We start from the raw sequence: 23,241 nt of genomic DNA on the forward strand, positions 1-23,241 counted from the left end.
CTCCTCACATGTGCAGCAGAGGTGGTAGCATTGGGGCGAGGGGGAACCAGCTCAATGCCATGGTTACCAGGAAGCTGGCAGATATGGGGGCACCCCCTTACCCCCCTCTTTGATAACCTATTGGGCGCAATCTCCACCTGGGGCCTGAGGCAGGTGTGTAGGAAGATCAGTCATTGAGGAGGGTGTCAGGGAAGCAGGCACTGGTCCAGCCTGGGATGTACGGCGAGCAAGAGAACAGCCATCTTGAGTGCAAGCTGAGAGGCCCTCTCCCAGGCTTTGGTCCTCAGTAAGATCCCGGAATAAACACGTAACGCACAGCTTTAGCTTTTCGCATTTTTCTTTCAGTCAACAAGGCATTGTGCTGAGTAGCTTATCTCCATCAATTAATTAATTTTGCTTTTTAGGACTGAACCCGCAGCATATGGAGGTTCCCAGGCTAGAGGTCATATCGGAACTGCAGCTGCCGGCCTACCCCACAGCCACAGCAACACCGGATCCTTAACCCAGCCAGGCCAGGGATCCAACTCACATTCTCATGGATACTAGTTCATAACCTGCTAAGCCACAACGGGGACTCCCGAGTTTCCCTAATTTTGCCTTGCCTGCTTAGCGGGATTTCCGCGGCCACCGTCCCCCTTGACTGGTAGCTGTTCTTCCACAGAGCAGCCGTCCCTTGTTCGCCCCAGGGTCCCTCTGCCGACGCCCCAGTGCTAACAGAAAGCTACCCTGCGGGACAGGAACGGTGCTGGCGTGGACCCCCTGGCGTCAGATCCTGCAGCTGCGACCCTGGACACGTTCCTCAACTCCCCTGCGTTTCAGGCTTGGCTTTGATTTCCTTTGAGAAGTAGAGTAAGTAGAGTATCTGCTTCAGCTTGAAGGTGACACCGGGGGTGTATTCGGAGCTGGCCTTCCCCGTGGCCCCAGCTCAGCTCTCCCTGTGCCCTGGCCAGTGATAGGAATGGAGATGTGAGAGGCTTGGGAGACCAGGTGGTGGGGACAGCGCCGGGGAGGGAACCTGCAGCGCGGAGGGTGGGAGCGGACATGCACAGCCTGCCTCCCCTTCCACCTTTCGTGTTTTCTTTCTTCCCCTAAACGTCTCCTTTAGCTGCGGCGAGTGGCTTCCAGGGTCATGATCACATAGGAGCTTCACCTTTCCCTTTGCTGGAAAACAAACCCAAGTTGGCGCTGCCGGGAGCGGGGCTGGAGGCGAGGCTGCAGGGGCGGGGCGGGGGCGGGGCTGCTAGGAGCGGGGCCGGGGGCGAAGCGGCGGGGGCGGGGCGGGGGCGGGGCCGGGGGCGGGGGCGGGGCTGCTGGGAGCGGGGCTGGGGGCGAAGCTGCGGGGGCGGGGCTGCCGGGAGCCGGGCTGGGGGCGGGGCTGCAAGAGCTGCTGAGAGACAGGATCGAGGGCTGCTGGGGGTGGACAAGAGCAGGAAAGGATTTGTTTAGAGCTTCTAGTCTCTTCCAACCACGAGGAAGGACTCTGAACTTTTACCCTGAACTCGGCCTGGTGTGCCAGTGGCCTTGTTTCCGGACACGCAGGCCGGCCTCTCTCTTAACACGGGGCTGCAGACGTCCTGTCGATTCCCAGGGCACGGAGTGGTCAGAGAACCAAACAGGCAGCCTGAGCATCAGTGAGTAAGCTCAAAGTTTCTCAGGAGGGGTGGCGGGCGGGATCTCTAGCCCCTTAGTAAACAGCCAAGAGACCTCCTGACTTGGAATTAACAACGAGGACCAGAGGGCAAAGAGGCGCTTTTGTGAAATCTCCCAGGAGTATCTGCATTTACGTTCACTCATTTACTCAAAAAATATTTTAATTGAAATATATTTGATACATAACACTGTGTAAATTTAAGGTGTACACCATGTTGATCTGATGCCCTTTTTTTTTTTTTTTTTTTTTTTTTTTGGCTTTTTAGGGCTGCACCTATGATATATGGAAGTCCCCAGGCTAGGGGTCCAATTGGAGCTGCAGCCACCGGCCTACACCACAGCCTCAGCAACGCAGGATACTTAACCCACGAGTAAAGCCAACGATCAAACCCAAATCTTCATGGATACCATGAAGATGGGTTTGGAACCTGCTGAGACACAACTCCCAATCTGATGCATCTATTTATTAGAATATGAATGCCATTGTAGCTACAGCACCTCTGTCACATCACGCAGTTATCTGTGTGTGGGGGGGTGGGGAGGGAGCAGTAAATATCTAATTTCTTAGTCAGTTGATGACTAGACTCCAGTAGTGTCCTGTACTCACTAGACTGCGCCTTAGGTCTCCAGGACTTATTTGTCTACTCATTGCAAAGCTGTGTCCTTAAGCATCTCTCCCTTCCCCTGCTTCCCCTGCCCCTGGCCCCTGGTAACCACCATTTGCTCTGTTTTTACAAGGTTGCCTTTTTTTGGTTTGTTTAGTTTTTTACGGTTGCACCTGCAGCATATGGAATTTCCCAGGCTAGGGGTCAAATCAGAGCTGCAGCTGCCGGCCCACACCACAGCCACAGCACCTCGGGATCTCCAACCCACTGAGCGAGGCCAGGGCTCGAACCGGCATCCTCATGGCTACTAGCCAGATTCATTTCCGCCACACCACACAGGAACTCCTACAAGGTTGACTTTAATGGGGGCTGCCTTCGGCGACTAAAGCAATCTTGAAAGGGCTCTTCACCGCAAAGCTGTCTGCACACAAGGCCCCAGCAGGCAAATCTGGGCAACACCCTGCCGTGTCCACTGCACTAGCTCAGGATCCGACTCCACTACTCACTGCCAGTGTGACCTGGACCAAAGAAGCTCAACCTCTCTGAATCACAGTTTGCCCATCTGACAAATGGGGTAAGAAGTCTACCCCCTTTATAGAGTTATGGGGGCAGGGGCTAGAGTGAATTAATTCCCATGACAGTGAAACCCACAGAAAGTGCTCAATATGTGTCACTGGGGTGCTTTTATTTCTAGAAGCAACAAAGTAAAAGGTTTGGCCCTAGGGGACCTTGTAGTTGATGGTACAGTTTCAGATAATCCTGAGTGATGAGCACGGGCACATGGGGGCCCAAGGACCTGCTGGGGGGCCTGACCCCATCTGGGGAAGGCTTCCCGAAAGGCAGGCAGGGGGATGTCAAAGCCAGGCCCTCAGGTTGAGGGCGGAGGAGGGGCTTTAGGCGATGGGCGTCCCATCGGCAAAGCCCAGAGGAGGGAGAAAGCCCAGGGATGAGTGGCTGCCCGGGGGACCGCCGGGTGTGTTGGGTAAAGGGCAGCAGCTCTGCCCGAGTCGCCGACCGTGCAAACCCGAGGGTCTTTGCAGGGAGATGCTTCTGCCATGAGCAGGGCTGTCCCCTGTTGCTTTCCTGATTGGTGGGGCTGGAACCAGACCTCCCAGACACGCCAGGAGGCTGATGGGCGGGGAGGGGGTGGCACAGAGGCCCTCCCTGTGACACGGGGTCTTCCTGGGCACTTGGGCAGGGGCTGTCCTGCCTGGGTGGGAATTGGGGACCGCCCTTTGCTCATGGGAGGGGGAAGGGCTATAGGTCTCAGGGGGAAGTAAGTGAAAGCTGTACTCAGAGGCGGGAAAGCAATCGGCCGTGTGGCCTTGAAGCAGTCACTTCATCCTGCTGGGCCTGGGCGTTGGCTTCTGTCAGACCTGGAGGGTGAAGTGGACGGCGCGTCTTTGCTCCGGGGTCGGAGGAATTTTTTCCCAGCCGCCTCCAAAATCACGGTGCTGGCGTTTGATCCTCGCTTAGCTTGTATTTCTCCCAAGGGGCCGTTTCCTACTCTGCCTTCCTCTGGAGCCTGAAGGCGCTCTCAAGGCCACGGAGGCTGGGCCTCTTCTCACGCAGCCCCCACGGAGGAAGCTGAAACAATAGGAATCACTTCCCCGCTGCGGCCTCAGTCCCCTGCCGGCCAGAGGCATCCGCATTGTTTTTCTGGCACCACTTGCTCTTCTCTCCAACCCGCCTGCTCCCTCTCCCAGCTGTCCCTCTGGACCAAGGCTCCCCAGGCGAGGACTGCCAGGATGGGCCGGGAGAGGCCACCCCCTGGCCTTTGCCCCCGCCATCAGCCACCTCCCAGCCCTGCACTTAGAATTCCTCTTCTCTCTCCAGCCTCAGCTCAAGGCACCCTCCTCCATGCAGCCCTCCCAGAGCACTGCTGCTGGAATGAATTGGTTGTTTGGGACATAGCAGCGAGTCCTAGCTGCCTTTATTCTGCTCCGTATTAGAATTAGTTGTTAATACAGCTGAGTCCCCCATCCTGCCTCCAGCCTCATGTTCACCTACAGCAGGTGCTGGATACGTGTTTGAGGTGGGGAAAGGAAGGGACCAGGAGAAGGGGAAGGCACACATCTCTACAGGGGACTGGGGAGGGATCTGGGCCCAAACGGGTCCCTGCTTATTGTTTTTCTGGCCAACATAAAACAGAAAGCTGTGCAGAGCTCGTGGGTTCCCACCACCTCCACGGGACAGCCCTGCCCAGGAACAAGGAAGGAGGCTGTCATTAAGCTCTCCTTGTGCGATTGCTGACAGCACTAGAAAAGTCGCTAGAAATGCAACTGCTCCTGCCCTGAGCAGGTGGAGAGTGTGTGTGAGTGGCAGGGAGGGCGGGAGCCTGAGCTTTGGTTTAAGGGAGTGGAGCCTGGTTCAACAGAGGAGCAGCAGGATGCCCAGAGGGCAATGGGGGTGCTGTGGGTGGGGATGAGTTCAGGGAGGTGAGAGCTGGACCTGCGGGCTATGGCAAAGCCACGGCTCTGGCTAGGGAATGGGAGGCACTCCTGCCCAGATGAGGGAGGGACCAGACCTGGGAACTAAGGGTGCCCTGGAGGCAAGATTGTCATCAGCCCATTTCCCAGATGAAGAGACTGAGGCAGAGAAGGTGGGGAACTTGCCTGCTCTCCCCAGTCCCACTGCATCCGAGGATGTCACTCCATCCCAGTGCCCTGCTCCCCGCTGTCCCACGCTGCACTCACTTCACGCTCAGTTGCTCCCTCTTTTGGGGTCTCCTGCCCCCCACTGAATGCCTGGTCCTTGAGAGCAGGGGCTGTTTGCGTCCTCAGTGCCTGGAACCACGTCTGGCCCATGGTAGGAGGTCATTGAAGCTTTGCTGACGAGGGGACAAGGACAGAAGAAATGCAGACAGCTTGGAGGGTGGCGGGGCTGTGCACTGCTCGCTGGGTTCTCTCAGATTCTCCTGGGGCTCTAAGGCGGCCCAGAATCCGATTGTGGTGTCTGCTTTCTCCCCATCCGGCCCTGGCGCTCTCTCTTGGAGACAGAGAAGGTGCGTGGCCATAAGGTGTCATTCATTCAGCAAAGTCTTCCTTCTTGCACCTATTTGGTCACGCAGACAGTTGGCCAGGAAATGCTACCAGAGCACCGGCTCTGTGCCCGGCACTGGGCCGGGAGGGCACACAAGTCACCAAGATCGTGTGCCTGCCCCCGCATCCTTGTGGGGAGCAGACCAAAGGGAGAGTCAATAGCTGCTCTGGAGGGTGTAAATAAGGGGACTTGAGCCTCCCGTGGGTGGGCGGGGAGGCCTGGGGCACGGACCCCATGGAGGAGGGGCTTTTGGTGAGGAGAAAGCGTCACAAAGCCGACAGATGAAGGGAGGCTTGGAGTTCCCATTGTGGCTCAGCGGGAAGGACCCTGACTAGTCTCCATGAGGTTGCAGTTTCGATCCCTGGCCTCACCCAGGAGGTTAAGGATCCGGCATTGCTGTGGCTGTGGTGTAGGCCAACAGCTGCAGCTCTTTTTCGACCCCTAGCCTGGGAACCTCCATGTGCCACAGGTGCGGCCCTAAAAGTATAAAAACAGAAAAAAGAAGAGGAAGAAGGGCAGTCTGCAGGGGGCAGGGGTTCCGTCATGTTTCAGGAGGGGGAGCCGGTGAGGCTGGAGCGTCGGCATGAGCAAGTGGGAGACTCTGGGAAAAGGTGAGGGACCCCAGCTGAGGGAGCTGCCTCAGGGGGAGGCAGTGAAAGGGTGGGGCTGTGTCGCGGGTGAGGGGGCATCGGCCGGTCTATGGTGTGTAAAGACCCCATTCCCCACCCCAGCTACAGTGGGACACGGCCTGGGGGTGAGATGGGGTTGCTGGATTGTTCCATAGACACAGTCTGTGGCCGGGGCTCTGGCCAGGAGAGCGCTCCCCAGAGCGGGTTCAGAAAAACAGGAGCGGCTGGACTTGCAGAGGTGGGCGTAGGGGTGGGAGAGAGAGGGATCAAAGAATTCTCTTGACTTCTGGCCTGAGCCACAGGGGAGGCACCAGCTGGGGGGAAACAGAAGGATGCCCAAAATCTTTTGAGCCCAAGGCCAAGACAGCTGTTTATTTGCTTAATTTGCACAATGCCTGTTTGCTGGGCCAGAAATACACTATACAAACAGGCCCTAGGGTTTTCTGCTGCAGCCACAGTGTTTCCTGCACTGTTGTGGTCATTTTTAACCTTGGAGCCTGGCAGTCATTCGCTGGCCCCGACCCTGACCTTGGCCCGGGGGCGGGGGCGGGACCTGAATGTACACTCTCCCTGCGGGCTCTGCTGGCCCTGGGGTCTCTGCTTAAAGGCGTCTTCCAGGCCCTGGGGGGCAGGAAGGGATGCCTCTGTGCATGGGGGGAGGGCAGGGCCACGTGGAGGAAAGTAACAACGGGCCTCGGTCAAGTTCAGACCCTGCTGGGTGCTTAATACCACGTGTCACTTAATGACACAGATATTATTCTCCCCATGATGACCCGTGTTGGTATTTTCTCTTTGGCCCACCTCCTGGCATACCGAGTTCCTGGGCCAGGGATCCAATCCGAGTCCAAGCCGCAACCTATGTGGGACGCTTTAACCCACTGTGCTGGGCAGAGAATCAAACCTGCATCCTGGCGCTGCAGAGAGGCTGCCCATCCTGTTGCACCCCAGCGGAAACTCCTACCCTGGTTATTTAAACAAGGAAACTGAGCAGCAAGGCCTCACGAGCCCTCTGGGGGGGCTGCTCTGCCCGTCAATCCAAACCCTGCCCCCTGGGACACGCTTTCCTTCCAGGTGGAGACTGAACCACTTTTCTGCCCTGGTTCCTGGTCTTCCCTACCCTTCCGCATACCTTATGCTGGGGGCCCAAGGGGTCTTTGCAGTAAATAGTCCCCCGCAGCCCCTGGCACCTGTCTTCCCCTTGGAGGGTGGGTGTGTGGGAACCAAGAGGTTTCCCCCAGTTCTGGGCAGAAGCTGCTTGGGTGGCTTCCAAGTCCATTGGCCCTCACTGATGGGGGGCTCTGAGGGCTCTGCTCCCTGGTGTATAGGACTTTCTATCCCGTTGCACTTGTTATGCAGTTATGGGATGTTTCCCCATCTGTGGGCTTCTGCGGAGGAGGGGGAGGGGTGTGCCAGCTGTGGGAGGTAGAGTTTGGACGGATCCAGATGGAAGGCCTCAGGGATCTGGGAGGGATCTCTCTGGGGAAGCCTGCTTGTGGATACTGGAACAAAGAACTCCAGCAGCTGCTGAACCGGCGTGCTGGACCCAGACGTACCTGTGCACAAGTTCTTTGAAACCTTCAAGGATTTAAACGCTTGAAAGGGTCTTTGTTTTATGAACATTTATTATTTGTTTTCTGAATATTTTAGCCACAGAGGATTTGAGTTTTTTGGTTTTTGCCTTTTTAGGGCTGCACCCACGGCATGTGGAGGTTCCCAGGCTAGGGGCGGAATTGGAGCTACAGCTGCCAGCCTACACCACAGCCACAGCTACTCAGGAGCCAAGCTGTGTCTGTGATCTTACACCACAGCTTATGGCAATGCCAGATCCTTAACCCGCTGAGCAAGGCCAGGAATGGAACCCGCATCCTCATGGATACTAATCAGATTCTGAGTCACGAGGGGAACTCCGCCACAGGTGATTTGAATGGAAGAAAAGAGGAAAAAATACCCAACTAGTATCCATGAGGATTTGGGTTCCATCCCTGGCCTGCATTTAGTGGGTTAAGGATCCGGCGTTGCTGTGACTATGGTGTGAGCCAGCAGCTACAGCTCCGATTCCACCCCTAACCTGGAAACGTGCATACACCACCCTAAAAAGACTAAAGAAGGAAGGAAGGAAAGGAACTTCAGGAGAGGTTCCCTACTTTAGCCTGGTTTGGTGTGGTTCAGAACCCGCTTCATAATCCATTCACAGACCCCATGATTTGTCATCATGATGCTTTTAATTAGGGGCACTAATTGGACAGGCAATGGGCTTTTAGGCCTTAAAAAAATAATGCTTCTTGCAGCAAAAGGAAGGAAAAAAGGGCCTAGATGTAAAAGTGACACATGTGAAAATTCTTCCTCTCACAGGGTATCCAGCAGGAGATCACCCCACGTCAGATTGTCTAATTGTACATTTCCTTTTTAAACTCCTCTCAATAGCTGTCTTGGTCCTACTGTGAGCGCTCCATGCAAAAGTGTGCTTTTTTGGTTTTTCTCAACCAGGAAGGACTCTTTCTCTCTCTCTCTTTTTTTTTTTTTTTGTCTATTTGTCTTTTGAGGGCCAAATCCATACCTCCACAGTGACCTGAGCATTCTCTGCTCAAGAACATTCATTTTTCCAAAGCTTCTTTTTAGAAGTTTTGGTTTTAGTTTTGGTCTTTTTAGGACCTCATCCAGGGCACATGGGAGTTCCCAGGCTGAGGGGCAAATCGGATCTGCAGCTGCCAGTTTAGGCCATTGCCACAGCAACACCAGATCCCAGCTGTGTCTGGGACCTACACCACAGCTTGGGGGCAATGCCAGATCCTTTAACCCACTAAATGAGGCCAGGGATCAAACCTGCATCTTCATGGATACTAGTTGGGTTCTTAACCCACTGAGCCACAACAGGAACTCCCTGTTAGAAGTTTAAATCTAAAATCAGCCAGAACAGGAGTTCCTGTCCTGGCTCAGTGGAAATGAATCTGACTAGGATCCATGAAGATGCAGGTTCAGTTCCTGGCCTCAATCAGTGGGTTAAGCATCAGGTGTTGCCATGAGCTGTGGTGTAGGTCACAGACACGGCTCGGATCCTGCATCGCTGTGGCTGTGGCATAGACCTGCAGCTGTAGCTCCGATTCAACCCCTAGCCCGGGAACCCCCATATGCCTCAGTGGTGGCCCTAAAACAAAGCAAACAAACAGAAAACAGAAAATCAGCCAGGTTTCCTTCTGTTAATGTCAGCAATGTTAGCACGTGGTTCAGGCAAACTTGTCTCCTGCTGAGTTTCACAGGAGGATCCGGGATGGTTTCGGGTTGACAGCCCGCACGCAGCGTTCCGTTCCTTCTTGGGGCTTTTTTGCACGGATTTCATTTCTCATTCCCACTCTACCTCCTTGGAAACACACAAGTCTGGGTCCTTCTCAATAGATGAGCTGCGCTGCGGACGAGCTCTCTGTTAAGCTGATGGAATGCCTGCAGCAGGACGCATGGAGCTGTTTTTCAGTGTTATGGCTCACAGCCCACTTGAGCGGCGTGTGAAAAGGGGACAATTCTAGAGAAGGAGCCCTCACCCTTCTTCCTTCCCTCTTTGACCAAACTCCAGCCATTCTCCTCTGACCTGACTAGGTCTCAACCTTGGCCCATAAAAAAATGGAGCAAGCACTAGCATAGTTTCCATTGGCTCAAGGCTGAACACCCAGGATGATTCAAGCTCCCCTTCAATTGCCTGCCTGAGAAACTCACGGCTGCTTTCTGTTCCAGCCGACATCTCAAGAGAGGGCCCTGTCTTCCAGTCTCGTGGGAGGGTAGGAGCCTAAACTCGATAAGCCCCAGAGAGCAGCCTAGATGATTTGTTTTGTTTTGTTTTTTGTTTTTTAGGGCTGCACCCAAGGCCTACACCACAGACACAGCAACACATGTCTGCGACCTACACCACAGCTCACGTCAATGCCGAATCCCTAACCCACTGAGCGGGGCCAGGGATCGAACCCACATCCCCACGGATACTAGTTGGGTTCATTACCATTGAGCCACGACAGGAACTCCTAGATGAATGATTTTCACACAGACTAAGCCCCCTTCCCACTTTTTGTGACTTTTCACTTCTGTGACTCCCCTGAGCCCCCGCTCACTCCCTTCCCCCTCTTCCATCCTCCCCTTAAAACGCTCGGTCACCTCTGTATCGACTGAGGCTGGATTCAGTTTATGCTAGACTCTTTTCCTCATTACAAAACTACTACTGATCAAAATCTGTACACACAGGAGTTCCTGTTGTGGCGCAGCAGAAATGAATCTGACTAGGAACAATGAGGTTGCGGGTTAAGGATCCAGTGTTGCTGTGAGCTGTGGTTTAAGTCGCAGACACGGCTCTGGCATCGGCTGGCAGCTGCAGCTCGGATTAGACCCCTACCTAGTCTGGGAACCTCCATGTGCCGCGAGTGCGGCCCTAAAAAGCAAAGAAATAAAATAAAATAAAATCTGTACACAGAATGGGAGAAAATCTTTGCAAATGAAGAAATTGACAAGGAATTAATCTCCAAAATATACAAACATCTCATGGAGCTTTTTAGCAAAAACCCAAAACATCCAATCAAAAAATGGGCGGAAGATCTAAACAGACATTTTCCCAAAGATGTACAGATAGCCAAAAAATACATGAAAACAGGCTCAACATCAGTAATTATCAGAGAAATGCAAGTCAAAACTATAATGAGGAGTTCCCACTGTGGTGCAGCCGAAATGAATCCAACTAGTATCCATGAAATACTACCATACAGCACAGGAAAAATCTACTCAATAGTTTGTAATATCCTACATGGGGAAAAAAGAATGGATATTTTTATATACACAGCTGATTCACTTTATTGTACACCTGAAACTAATACAACATTGTAAGTCAACTATATTCCAATAAAATTAACTTTAAAAAATTCCGTCCTTACCGTTTTAACTAGTGTTCAACTTTAACCTCTTTGACGTTGTAAATTCACCTAAGACTATCTAAACAACCCCTTAGTCACACAGATTAAGAACGAAAGGGATATCAGAGAAGAGGTCAGAATGAAAAGTGGTTAAAAAGTACAGTCTTCTAGGAGTTCCCGTTGTGGCACAGTGGAAACGAATCCAACTAGGAACCGTGAGGTTGTGGGTTCAATCCCTGGCCTTACTCAGTGGGTTCAGGGTCCTGCACTGATGTGACTTGTGGTGTAGGCCGCAGACGCGGCTTGAATCTGGCGTTGCTGTGGCTGTGGTGTAGGCCAGCGGCTACAGCTCTGATTTGACCCCTAGCCTGGGAACCTCCAGATGCCGAGAGTGAGACAAAGCAAGATTCTGCATCCTGGCTGTTAACGTCCTCAAAATCAAAGCTGCAGAGACCCCCCAGGACCAGGCTGGCCAGAGGAGGGACGGTCCCTGCCTCCAGGTCATCGGCCCAAGCCCTCCAACTTCGCCTTCGTCATCAAGGAAGAGGCCGGTGAAGTCCTGGGGCCCCTCTACTCATTTATCCAATATAAACTGAGCTTCTCCACTGTGCCCAAGATACACAGGTAGGCACACAGGCCCAGCCGATGGGAGGCCATGTCACAATGAGGCAGTTGGCTCGACTTCCTCTTCAGGCCCATCCACTCCTGCTCCTTTCCTCCAGCCACATGTTCTTGCTACCGTCTTTGTCCAGGGTCTCGGTCTCTCCATCAATGTGTGAGGGGACCTGCCTCTTGCTTGCTGGCAGGCCGCTCTGAGGTGCCAGGAGGGATTCTGAATGTCTCACGGGTAAAGGGACACACAGTGTATCCTTTCTCTGACACCGGATTGCTGCGAGGACCCTATCACCCTCTGTCTGTGACAGAGCTGCTGTGTTGACTGCAAAGTGTCATTCCAGTGTCAAGGGTAATAGAACGCGGGCTTTGCTTCTTCACCTTCTATTTCAAAATACTCGGCCTGCAAGTAGCTCTTGGTTCGGACTCTTCGCGGAGTTGGCTGAGGGAACTGTGCCTGAGCCTTAGGATTTACACTCCCGGAAGGAAAGGAGGGCTTCCTCTCACTGCCTGCTCCAAGCGGTGGAGCCTGCTCTAGGCGCTTCCTCCCTGCCCCTCTCTCCCAAACGCCGGTCACGGCGCCCTCTGGTGGAAATCCGGAGCAATTGCCCCGTGGACCCAGGGCAAACCCAAAGCTCAGCCGATGGACGGCTTGGGGTTGAACTCCGGGAGGACGCGACCTGGGACTTTAGACCGCACAGGCTCCAGTCCCATCCAGCCGGTTACTGTCGTGCAGAATGTAGACTACGCAGTACCAGACATTTTGATTTTTCAAGACAAGCTAGAAACTTGCTCATTGAAAAAACCAAAACCGAAACCAACCGTATAAGCCAAAGAAAAACAAGCCCTCAGGGAGAGAGTTTGGGGCTGCAAACCATCAGGAAGCCTCCATCTCCGCGAAGAAAATGAAAAGTATTGATACCAGTTAATCCCAACACTATAACAGGGAAGAGTCCTGGTAATAGAAATGTTTTCTATAAAATATAAAAATCACAACCATGAACTATTTGACAAGGCAGAAAAAGAACAAGCTTATTTAATTGCTTCTCATATATATTTGCTTGTTATAACGAAAAAAAATTTCTTTTACTTATATGACCCAGCAGAAACTAGATTTCAGGAAAAATCTTGAGAGGAAACAAAAAAAAATAGAAACAATTGTTTCCATCAGTTACTTTTTCTTTCATTTGAGAGAAAAAAATTATTCTTCCAGAATTCACAAGCTTCCAGAATCCCAAAGTCCATGAAGATGTAGGAAAGAAGTCCTCACTTCCCCATACGAAATGCAGAGCCCACACCATTCGGCTCATCTCGGCTGAGGGCCTCACCTCCTACTTGTTTCTCACGCTGCTCTGAGTGTCATACCAAACTAAGAACATCTCAGTGTTTTTCAGAAAATTCTGTTTCTCTTTAAGGTGCCCTTCCCTTCTTTTCTATTTTTTAAAGCTCCTATGTAGTCTTCAAAACCCGGTTTAGGAGTTCCTGTCGTGCAACAGTTGTTGACGAATCCAACTAGGAACCATGGGGTTGCAGGTTCGATCCCTGGCCTTGCTCCATGGGTTGGAGATCTGGCGTTGCCGTGAGATGTGGTGTGGGTCGCAGACGCGGCTGGGATCCCACGAGGCTGTGGCGTAGGCCGGTGGCTACAGCTCCTATTGGACCCCCTAGCCTGGGAACCTCCATATGCTGCGGGAGTGGCCCTGGAAAAGGCAAAAAGACAAAGACAAAAACAAAAACAAAAACAAAACCGGTTTATAAATTCCCTCCCATCAAAACCCATTTACATGATACCTGCCCAAGCCTTAAGGCATTGGAAGTTGCCCACTCCCAACCTGTGCTTTCAAAGTGCAAAGCCCCTATCTCTAGGAGAACAATCTGTGTGCTTATATTACCATCATTTGTTTACACATCTTAGACCTGGAGAATCTACCCGCAGGTGGGCCGTGTCTCTGATGGGCTATAAGGCTGTGAGTGTGTGGTTCCATGGTGTAAGGGTCAGCACTCTGGACTCTGAGGGGATAGAAGGCTTTGAAAACATCTCATAGATTGGACGCCAGTAGGGTAGGTTGTGCACCCAGAGCCTAATAAGAGCTAGATTCATTGTAAGTACAATAATCTAAAAATATATTTATAAGTGCTTTTATTTTTGATTATTTTGAATGAGGACTAATTTTCTTTGTTTCAAGGGCAAGGGTATAAATGTGTGTCCAAGAGAGAAGTTTCCATCTCTCCCGTTGGCGGCCACTCAATTTCTTATCAGTGAGTGACGCTGCTCCTGCTTTACAGCCTCTGGATAAAGTCCGCATTCCGTTACCACGTGAAGTCCTTCTTGCTCCTCCCTCGCCTCACACCCAGCCTTTGGCCGCTACTTTCCAGCCCAGGCTGAACTGAGCTCCTCAGGGTGCCGTGCACTCTCGGCCACACTCTCTTCTTTTTGATGCCCAAAAGATGATACAGGAATCTGGGTTCTTGTTCACGCAGTCAAAGAGTGACCTCTGTGAACACACAGGCAGCAAGCAAGCAAAGTCTTTTTTTTTTTTTTTTTTTTCTTTTGTCTTTTTGCCTTTTCCAGGGCCGCTCCTGCTGCATATGGAGGTTCCCAGGCTAGGGGTCGAATCGGAGCTGTAGCCACCAGCTTACACAACAGCCACAGCAATGTGGGATCCCAGCCGCGTCTGCGACCCACACCACACCTTACGGCAAGGCCAGATCCCTAACCCACTGAGCAAGGCCAGCGATCGAACACGCACCCTCAGGGTTCCTAGCCGGATCTGTTAACCACTGAGCCACGAGGGGAACTCCAAGCAAAGTCTTTATTAAAGGGAAGCAAATAGCTCCCAGGGCTGCTGGGAGCAGGGAGAAGAGCCACCTTCTCTATTGTCCTATAGGGATTTTTACCCCTTAAAAATGGGGGTGCTGCCAACGTGGGGTCCAGAGAGATGTGGTCTTCTCCCATTGGCCTTGCTCAGTTACGTATATCAGTCCTTGTCCAATAGGGGTCTTAGGGGTGAAAGTGTCCCGTTAGTCTCAGGGTTTCTTTGCCCTTTTCTTCCCGTAAACGGAGTCACAGGGGATTGGGGATTACTGTCCATCTGGGTGTACGCACACTCCCTACAGTAAACAGGGACTGTGGGGATGTTACTCCTGGAGCCTTTAAGCCACAAATGTTCATCAATGGCCACATCAAAGAATGCATCCAAGCCCACGCTCCTTCACTAACTCCCTGATTTAGTATTTGGCCTCGATTTAGCAACATGTTCCTGATCCGTCCAGCTTCAGATCTCGGTCGGCAGCTGGTTCCAAGAGCCCCCACTCCTCCCCTCCCTAACTGTCTCCCCTTGTTTACTGCCAGGTACCCTTAGCAGCTCCTGGTCCCTGGAGATCTGAGCAGGGAGCCATCAGCAAAGACTAGCCACCAGCGTCTAGCACACAGCAGGGCTGGAATCAAAGTTGCCCAAGCCCCACTGAGCCTCAGCCTCTGGGAGCTCCGGACTCACCTTTGGCAGCAGAAGCCTAACCTCCCCCGGTGCGGGGACCACAACCCACCCCGCCCCTAACTCTAACGCAACCTGGATGTGCTTCCTCCCGCAGCCTGAAGGGGGCGCCCGGATAACGCACAGCTAACCCTGCCCGCTGGCTGTTCTTGTTCCCACCCGGGTGGTGCAGGGAAGGGGGAGAGGCTTTATCAGCTTGTGGGCGGGCGGACCTATTTCTGTCTGTGAAGGGATAAGGGATTTTCATCATCAGCCTCTTCCCTGAATGCAGTTGACTCTTGGGCGCAGAAAAGTTAGAAGTGTGGCTTTGAAAGGCTAAAAGGAAGATTCTGCGCCATGCTGTCTGCCTCCATCTCTCCTCTCAGCGGGGACGTTTTAGGCGGACACCCAGCCGGCTCCAGGTCAGCACCCCACTCCCCCCTCCACGGGGCATCTTACAGCCCCTCTCAAACACCAGCCCCCACCTCCCAGAATGGCCGATTACTCTGTAAAGTCCTGTACAATGTGAGGAGTTATCATCATTATCGTTATTATGATTAACTAGCATTTTCTTTACCTAAAGTTCAAATTCAAAATTTTCCTTACTTTTACGCTCCCTTTGTATAGCTTCTTTTACTTTCTTTTGCTTTTTAAGGTTGCACCCGAGGCATAGGGAAATTCCCAGGCGAGGGGTCTAATCGAAGCTGCAAAAGTCACAGCCTTAGCGGCAGCAACGCAAGATCTAGCCACCTGCGACCTACACCACAGCTCATGGGCAGCCCTCGGGCAGCTCTCCGGCAGCTCTCGGGCAACGCTGAATCCCAAACCCACTGAGTGAGACCAGGGATTGAACCCCAGGCCTCTTGGTTACTAGTCAGATTTGTTTCTACTGCACCACAATGGGAACTCCTTCTAGTTTACTTTCTTTTTTCATGTTTCTTTTTTTAAGGGGACCTTGGCTTAATGTTTGGCCTTACAGACTTTTGAATTGTATTTATCAATGTAATGTTTTCTTTTTAAGTACTTCTGTTGTTTGACTTACAAACAGACCTTTCCGTGTATTGCAATAGCTCTTGTAATCTAATTAAACGTATAAAATGTGGAAAAGCTTAGGTTCTCTTAAATTTCCTGGGACACAGTTACGGCATTTAGTCATTAATCTAAATCAGGTAAGCACTTACAAAGTTTACACTGGAAACTCAAGGCTAATGTTTTAAATATTCTAATGTTCCTAAATATTCTCTAATACATTAAGCTCTCAAGTAAATTCTTAAGATACCAAATATACAAAGATCCTTCCTATATTTAACACTAATATGATAACTACATTGTTAGTTTCAAATCTCCCTGTTATTTCACTGAGTCATTTTGGATTTGAGAGTTATTATCAAAGGTGGATGGGATTTTAAGTTGAATAAAGATTTTGGTTGGGGAGTTCCTGTTGTGGCGCAGTGGTTAACGAATCCGACTAGGAACCATGAGGTTGCGGGTTCGGTCCCTGCCCTTGCTCAGTGGGTTAACGATCCGGCGTTGCCGTGAGCTGTGGTGTAGGTTGCAGACGCGGCTCGGATCCCTCATTGCTGTGGCTCTGGCGTAGGCTGGTGGCTATAGCTCCGATTCGACCCCTAGCCTGGGAACCTCCATATGCCGAGGGAGCGGCCCAAGAAATAGCAACAACAACAAAGACAAAAAAAGACCAAAAAAAAAAAAAGGATTTTGGTTGGAAGGGGGTTTGGAAGCTACAGACACCCAAAAAGATTTTTCTCATCCCCAGACTGCCACTTTGATCTGCTTATTATGTCAAGAAGGAACTTCAAGTTCATGGCCTGTTACTGTGATGTCCTCTCCCCATGCCAGGTGGTTGGAGGTATGTTACAGCTGATCCTCACTACTGACGAATATGCAAATCACAGCCAGGTGGCTAGAACGCTTGACTGAATTCAGCCTACCTTTGAGTCCATTCTGCATTCTTTTCAAACTCTTCCTCTTAGCCCAGCCACGCTGCTTGCAGATATTTAAATGCACCCCTCTTTACATAATTTGTGTGTGGCTTACTCTTTGGTCACCATCACCTCAAGAGGAACAAGATTCAAACTCAGCATGAACACCTTGTTTCAAACTTGAAGAGAAGGTGAAATTGGTCTCTGAGAGAGGATGTTAACTGAAGGCTGGAAACTCACGTGAGGTAAACCTCCAAACTGAGCTTTCTGTTGTAATACAGGGGCGGACATACACCTGCTCCTTGGGCAGTTGTCTAAAAGAAAACCATTATGAGCATTAGATAAATGAAATACTAACAGAAAAAAAATGAGGTAAGATATATTAATATATCTATATTTGGACATACATTAAAAAGTAGTAGTAATTCGTTTCTGCAATAACCATTCTTTTCTGATAATGCTTTTTTTATCCCATTAAAATTGGAACCATCACGACCCCATACATTGCACCTCTAGTTGAGTTTTTCATCCTATTTTGGGACTGAGGAGTAGTTAGCGCCCAGATTCATGATCAGCACTTTGGACTGGCTGAAATGGTGGCTAGAACTATGGTACTGCTAATTCTTTTCTAAAGAACTTCCAGGAGTTTCTGCTGGGGCACAGTGGGTTAAGAATCTTACTGCAGGAGTTCCTGTTGTGGCTCAGTGGTTAACGAATCCGACTAGGAACCATGAGGTTGCGGGTTCGATCCCTGGCCTTGCTCAGTGGATTAAGGATCTGGCGTGGCCGTGAGCTGTGGTGTAGGTTGCAGACGCGGCTCGGATCCCATGTTGCTGTGGCTCTGGCATAGGCTGGCAGCTGCAGCTCCCATTCGACCGCTAGCCTGGGAACCTCCATATGCCGTGGGTGTGGCCCTAAAAAAGACAAAAGTTAAAAAAAAAAAATCTTCCTGCAGCGGCTAAGGTTGCAGCCAAGTTGTGGGTTCCATCCCTGGCCTGGGTGCAGAGGGTTAAAGAATCCAGCATTGCTGCAGCTGCCACAGCTGCGGAATAGGTCACAGCTGCAGTTTAGATTCAGTCCTGGGCCAGGGAACTTCCTTATGCCCTGGGTGCACCATTAAAACAAAACAAAACAAAACAAAAAAACCCAAACCAAAAACCAAAACAAAGCCAAAAAAAAAAAAAAAAAAAAAAAATCCCCCAAACTTCTAGGTCCAGCCTGGAAGGATTTCTTCCATAGTCTCAGTTTGAGGAAGGTTAAGTATGAAACAGGAAAAATAGGAACAATCTCAACACTCAAAAAAAAAAAACCCCAAAACCACAAAAAAAAAGAAAAACCCCAATAACGACAACAGAGAGTTTCCATAGTGGCGCAGTGGAAACTAATCCGACTAGGAATCATGAGGTGGTGGGTTCAATCCCTGGCCTTGCTCAGTGGGTTAAGGATCTGGTGTTGCTGTGGCTGTGGTGTAGGCCGGCAGCTGCACCTCCAATCGGACCCCTAGCCTGGGACCCTCCATATGCTGCGAGTGCAGCGGGGACTGAGGCTTGACTGCACTGGGACGGAGGTGTGTGTAGGTAACACGAAGACAAATCATAGCAGTTATTGTTCAATAAGGCCTAGAGGCTGAATGGGGAGGAGCCTTCTGATCTTCTAACAAACAGCCTGGGAGAGGAGGGGGGGTCAAAGTGCGTGTGGAACAGGCCCTCTGTTCTGGAGGGTTGGCCACCTCGACCTGCAGCCTGTAACCCACCACTGGTTTCCCAGTTGCGGTTCAGACTTGGAAAACGAGGGTTATATCTCTGCCGTTAGTGGATAAGATGAATAGAAATGAAACCCTGTCCAGCTCCTTACTCCCCAGGATTATGCTCTGAGAGTGTAGGATTCCTGCAGGTCGGGGCCTCTGAGGACACGGGAGATGTCACTACTAGGTACCCCGCTGCAGCCCTTGACTGGTCTTCCCAGGATCCCAGCACCATCCCACCTGTGGGAGTTAGGGAGCCAGAGCGTATATGCCGCTGCTAAGTTTTTAGTGTACCTGATTTTGAATGTCTGTAATCCATTCAGATCTAGAATGAACTGCACCTGATTTCCCGAAGGGGAAGATCAGATTCTAATTTCTGAGCCCCAAAGGTTACTCGCTAACATATCTGGACCATTTATTCAGAAGTTTTCATTAAAAATTATTTTTATTTTTATTTTTGTCTTTTTAGGGCCACACCCATGGCATATGGAGGTTCCCATGCTAGGGGTCTCATTGGAGCTATAGCTGCTGGCCTACACCATAGCCACAGCAATGCCAGATCCTTAACCTGCTGAACAAGGACAGGGATCGAACCTGCAACCTCATGGTTCCTAGTCGGATTTGTTTCTGCTGTGCCACAATGGGAGCTCTCTATTTAGAAGTTTTCATATTGGGGAAATAATTAAAAGAAAAAAAAAGGAAGATGTTTTCAGATGGCAAGGGGAAGAGCCTAGAATGAATGATCTATAGGTAATGGATTAGAGTTGGAGACGTCGGTATGAACTCATGTTTAGCATCATGAAGATACAGATGGCTGCCTACAGAATTGTTTATAGGAGTTCCCGTCATGGCACAGTGGTAAACGAATCCAACTAGGAACCATGAGGTTACGGGTTTGATCCCTGGCCTCATTCAGTGGGTTGAGGATCCGGCGTTGCTGTGGCTGTGGCGTTGGCCAGTGGCTACAGCTCTGATTAGGGCTAGGGCTAGCCTGGGAACCTCCACATGCCGTGGGTGCGGCCCTGGAAAAAGACAAAAAAAAAAAAAAAAAAAAAAGAATTGTTTATAGATATGTGCCTACATGGGTTTAGTGCACACGTGTATGTCTTCATCTGTCAGCCCAAAATCTTTAAACTCACTGGGCAGATTTGTTGGTGTTAGTGGTATCACGTAACTTAAAACTAAATTTTGTGTGTAACTTAAAACTAAATGTTGTGTGCATTGCAGAATATAATGATGATGTCGGGGACCAGACTCTCACTGCGGAATAAATGGGGCAGAATATAAGGAGTGGAGAAAAAGATGAGAAATTATCCCATGGGGTAAGTTTATAATACTTATTTTTGCCCACTGAATGGACCCAGAAGCGATCCACCAGCAACAAGCATACCTAGAGCCCAGATCTTGCTTTTCAGATACCATTCTCTCTAAAAGGAACGAGACCTCCTTGAAGACATTAATGCAAGGTTTGGGGCAGAGAGAGTTAGTGAGCCTGGAATATCTTATGCTAGAAAATAGAACATGCTCAAAGTTTAATGAAGCAAGGATTCGTATTGAAAGGTCTTCCAGTGGTCAAACTTGGGACAATTTGATCATCAGAAGTAATAATGGAGCATCTCCAAAAATAACCCAGGAGGCCATCACGATTCCAGAGACAAAAGTGGGGGAGGAGAAGCTCTTCTTTACAGACAAAATGCCAGATAAAAAGTATAGAAGGGATTTTTTTTTTTTTTTTTGCTTCTTTTAGGGCCACACCCTTGGCACATGGAAGTTCCTGGGCCAGGACTGGTATTGGGTCTGCAGCTGCTGGCCTACACCACAGCCGCAGCAACAAAGGATCCAGGCCACATCTGCAAGTGACACCACAGCTCTTGGCAATGCCAGATCCTTAACCCACTGAGGGAGGCCAGAGATCGAACCCGCATCCTCAAGGATACTGGTCTGGTTCCTTAACTGCTGAGCCACATGGCAACTCCATGATCCTGCTTTATTGTATGTATGTATTTGTTTTTTTGCTTTTTTAGGGCCGCACTCAGGGCATGTGGAAATTCCCAGGCTAGGGGTCCAATCAGAACTACAGCTGCCAGCCTGTACACCACAGCCACAGCAACTTGGCATCCGAGCCTCATCTGTGACCTACACCACAGCTCACAGCAACACCAGATCCTTAACCCACTGAGTGAGGCCGGGGATCAAACCCGCAACCTTATGGCTCCTAGTCGGATTTGTTTCTGGTGTGCCACGACACCAGGAATTCCGAAAAACTACTATTTTATAACCATCAACATGATAACTGTTATAGGCAAAGATCATCAGCAGATGCTAAAACAACTGAGTGAAATTTTGTTGTAATACAAAGATTCAGGAGGTCCCGTTGTGTCTCAGTGGTAACAAACCTGACTAGTATCCCTGAGGATGCGGATTCAATCCCTGGCCCCACTCAATGGGTTAAGGATCCACGCATTACAGTGAGCTGTGGTGTAGGTCACAGTCATGGCTTGGATCCTGCATTGCTGTGGCTGTGGTGTAGCCTGACAGCTTTAGCTTCGACTTGACCCCTAGCCTGGGAACTTCCATATGCTACATGCAAAAAGAAAAAAAAAAAAAATATATATATATATATAAAATCTGATACTCTTGAAATGTCAAGTCATAAATTGCAATAAACACTGCTTTAAGCATGTGACCGACCCTGGTATCATCATAATTGGATTAACTGATACTAGTTATCTCCTGCTATGATTCAATGAAAAGTGCTGAATGTCTGAATGTCACCTACATTATTCTGACTAAGCTTTTCACCTGAATCTAATCCTGAAGAAACCATCAAACCAATTGAAGACTATGGAACATTTTGCAAGAGAAGAATTTGTACCCTTAAAAAACAGCAGTGTTATACTAGCCCCCCAAAAATGGGAAGAAGAAAAGGAGAGCAGGGGTTACTATTCCAGATTAAAAGAGGCTAGAGTTAGGGGCCCTAATTTGTGCTTGTCTTGGCTGCTGGGGACCCACACCTCTGATGAGAGCCTGTTAGCTGAGCAAAAGCAATATTTGTCTTTTAGATTTTTCCCCCCTCTGCTTCCTGCATTGGCACTCTGATTATAATCAACTGAGTTTTATTTAGACACATCTGTGCCTCTAGGCAGGTAGTGATGTCTTATTAAGCACAGGTTAATGACAAATTAGGAGTAAAAGTTAACAACTCTGAGATACATATAATAAAAGTGTGTTTTTAAAAATGTATAGGAATTCCCATTGTGGTGGATTGGAAATGAATCCGACCAGGAACCATGAGGTTGTGGGTTCGATCCCTGGCCTTGCTCACTGGGTTAAGGATCCAGCGTTGCCATGAGCTGTGGTCACAGACACCACTCAGATCCTGCATTGCTGTGGCTGTGGTGTAGACCAACAGCTGTAGCTCTGATTCGACCCCTAGCCTGGGAACCTCCATACACCGTGGGTGCAGCCCTAAAAAGCAAAAAACAAAACAAAACAAAACAAACTACAAAGTCTCTCATCAAATCAACCAGAAAAATATAGACATGACAATCTCTCAAATCAAAAGGGAAAAGCAAAGCAAATAACCAATAAAATGAATAGAACCTCTGAGGCAGAATACTAACTCAGGCAGTCAGTGAAGAAGCTTGGGCTTGGATGCATTCTTTGATGTGGCCATTGATGAACATTTGTGGCTTAAGGGCTCCAGGAAGTAACATCCCCACAGTCCCTGTTTACTGTAGGGAATGTGCCTACACCCAGATGGACAGTAATCCCCAATCCCCTGTGACTCCGTTTACAGGGAGAAAAGGACAAAGACATTTCTACCCCTAAAACCCTATTGGACAAGGACTGTTATGGGTAATTGAACAAGGCCAATGGGAGAAAAAAAACCACATCTTTCTGGACCCCACGTTGGTACCCTCCCCATTTTTAAGAGATAAACATAATAGAGAAGGGGGCTCTTCTTCCTGCTCCTGGCAGCCCCAGGAGTGATCTGCTTTCCTCTAATAAAGACTTTGCTTGTGCTCACTTCGGCAGAACGTATTCTAAAAAAAAAAAAAAAGAAAAAACTTTGCCTGCTTTCTGCTTGTGTGTTCAAGGAGTTCATTCTTCGACTGCATGAACAAGAACCTGGATTCTGGTATCATATTTCAGGTATCACCTCCGCTTCCCATCACCTCTCACAACCTCTAGAAATGAAGACGGTAGGGCTGTGATGGAACATGTTACCGCTCAGGAACTTCCCTGCTTCCCTGAAATCATGCCTGACCCTGCGCCGTGTTGCAAAGGCAGTGGGACAGGGCAGGTGATAGGCAAGCCTGAGTGGGGGTGGCAGAGACTAGGTGCTCACCACGGCAAAGCCCTCACTTGTTTGGGTGCTGGCACCCTGTGCCAGCCAGCGTGGGTTTAGGAAATACAGCCTTTAGAGCTGAGGTCTTAAAGATCGACAGTCATCATTTTACAGCTGAGGAGCTGGAGGCACAGAAAAGCCAAGTTACCTGTCCAGGTGACTCTTTCTTCTTCGATGGCCCACAAAGTGCACACACTCCCTTGTCCACAACTGAGCTCATCATCTTTCTCCCCAAACCAGCTTCTCCTGAATTTTCTCTCTGAGAGAATGGCCCCTCCCTCCTGTATCCAGACAGCTTTGCCCAAGAGC

At 50.1% G+C, this 23,241-nt stretch overlaps 1 long non-coding RNA gene across 2 annotated transcripts; it reads left to right on the forward strand.

Annotated features, from left to right (window-relative positions):
* The first annotated feature begins 1,549 nt into the window (after positions 1-1,549).
* LOC102159416 (uncharacterized) lies at positions 1,550-22,610 on the forward strand. 2 transcript variants are annotated; one of them, XR_014817375.1, is made up of 4 exons: positions 1,550-1,631; positions 16,672-16,764; positions 19,809-19,903; positions 22,381-22,610. It is a non-coding gene; the product is annotated as an uncharacterized LOC102159416 (long non-coding RNA). The 2 variants fall into 2 exon arrangements; XR_305795.4 differs by lacking the exon at positions 1,550-1,631 and adding an exon at positions 15,182-15,319.
* Positions 22,611-23,241: the final 631 nt, after the last annotated feature.

Source organism: Sus scrofa, chromosome 10 (genome assembly GCF_054392235.1).
Source record: "Sus scrofa isolate SSC_HxYL_T2T_F1_AM1 chromosome 10, Sscrofa_HxYL_maternal_Yorkshire_Landrace_v2.0, whole genome shotgun sequence".
Taxonomy (NCBI): Eukaryota; Metazoa; Chordata; class Mammalia; order Artiodactyla; family Suidae; genus Sus; species Sus scrofa.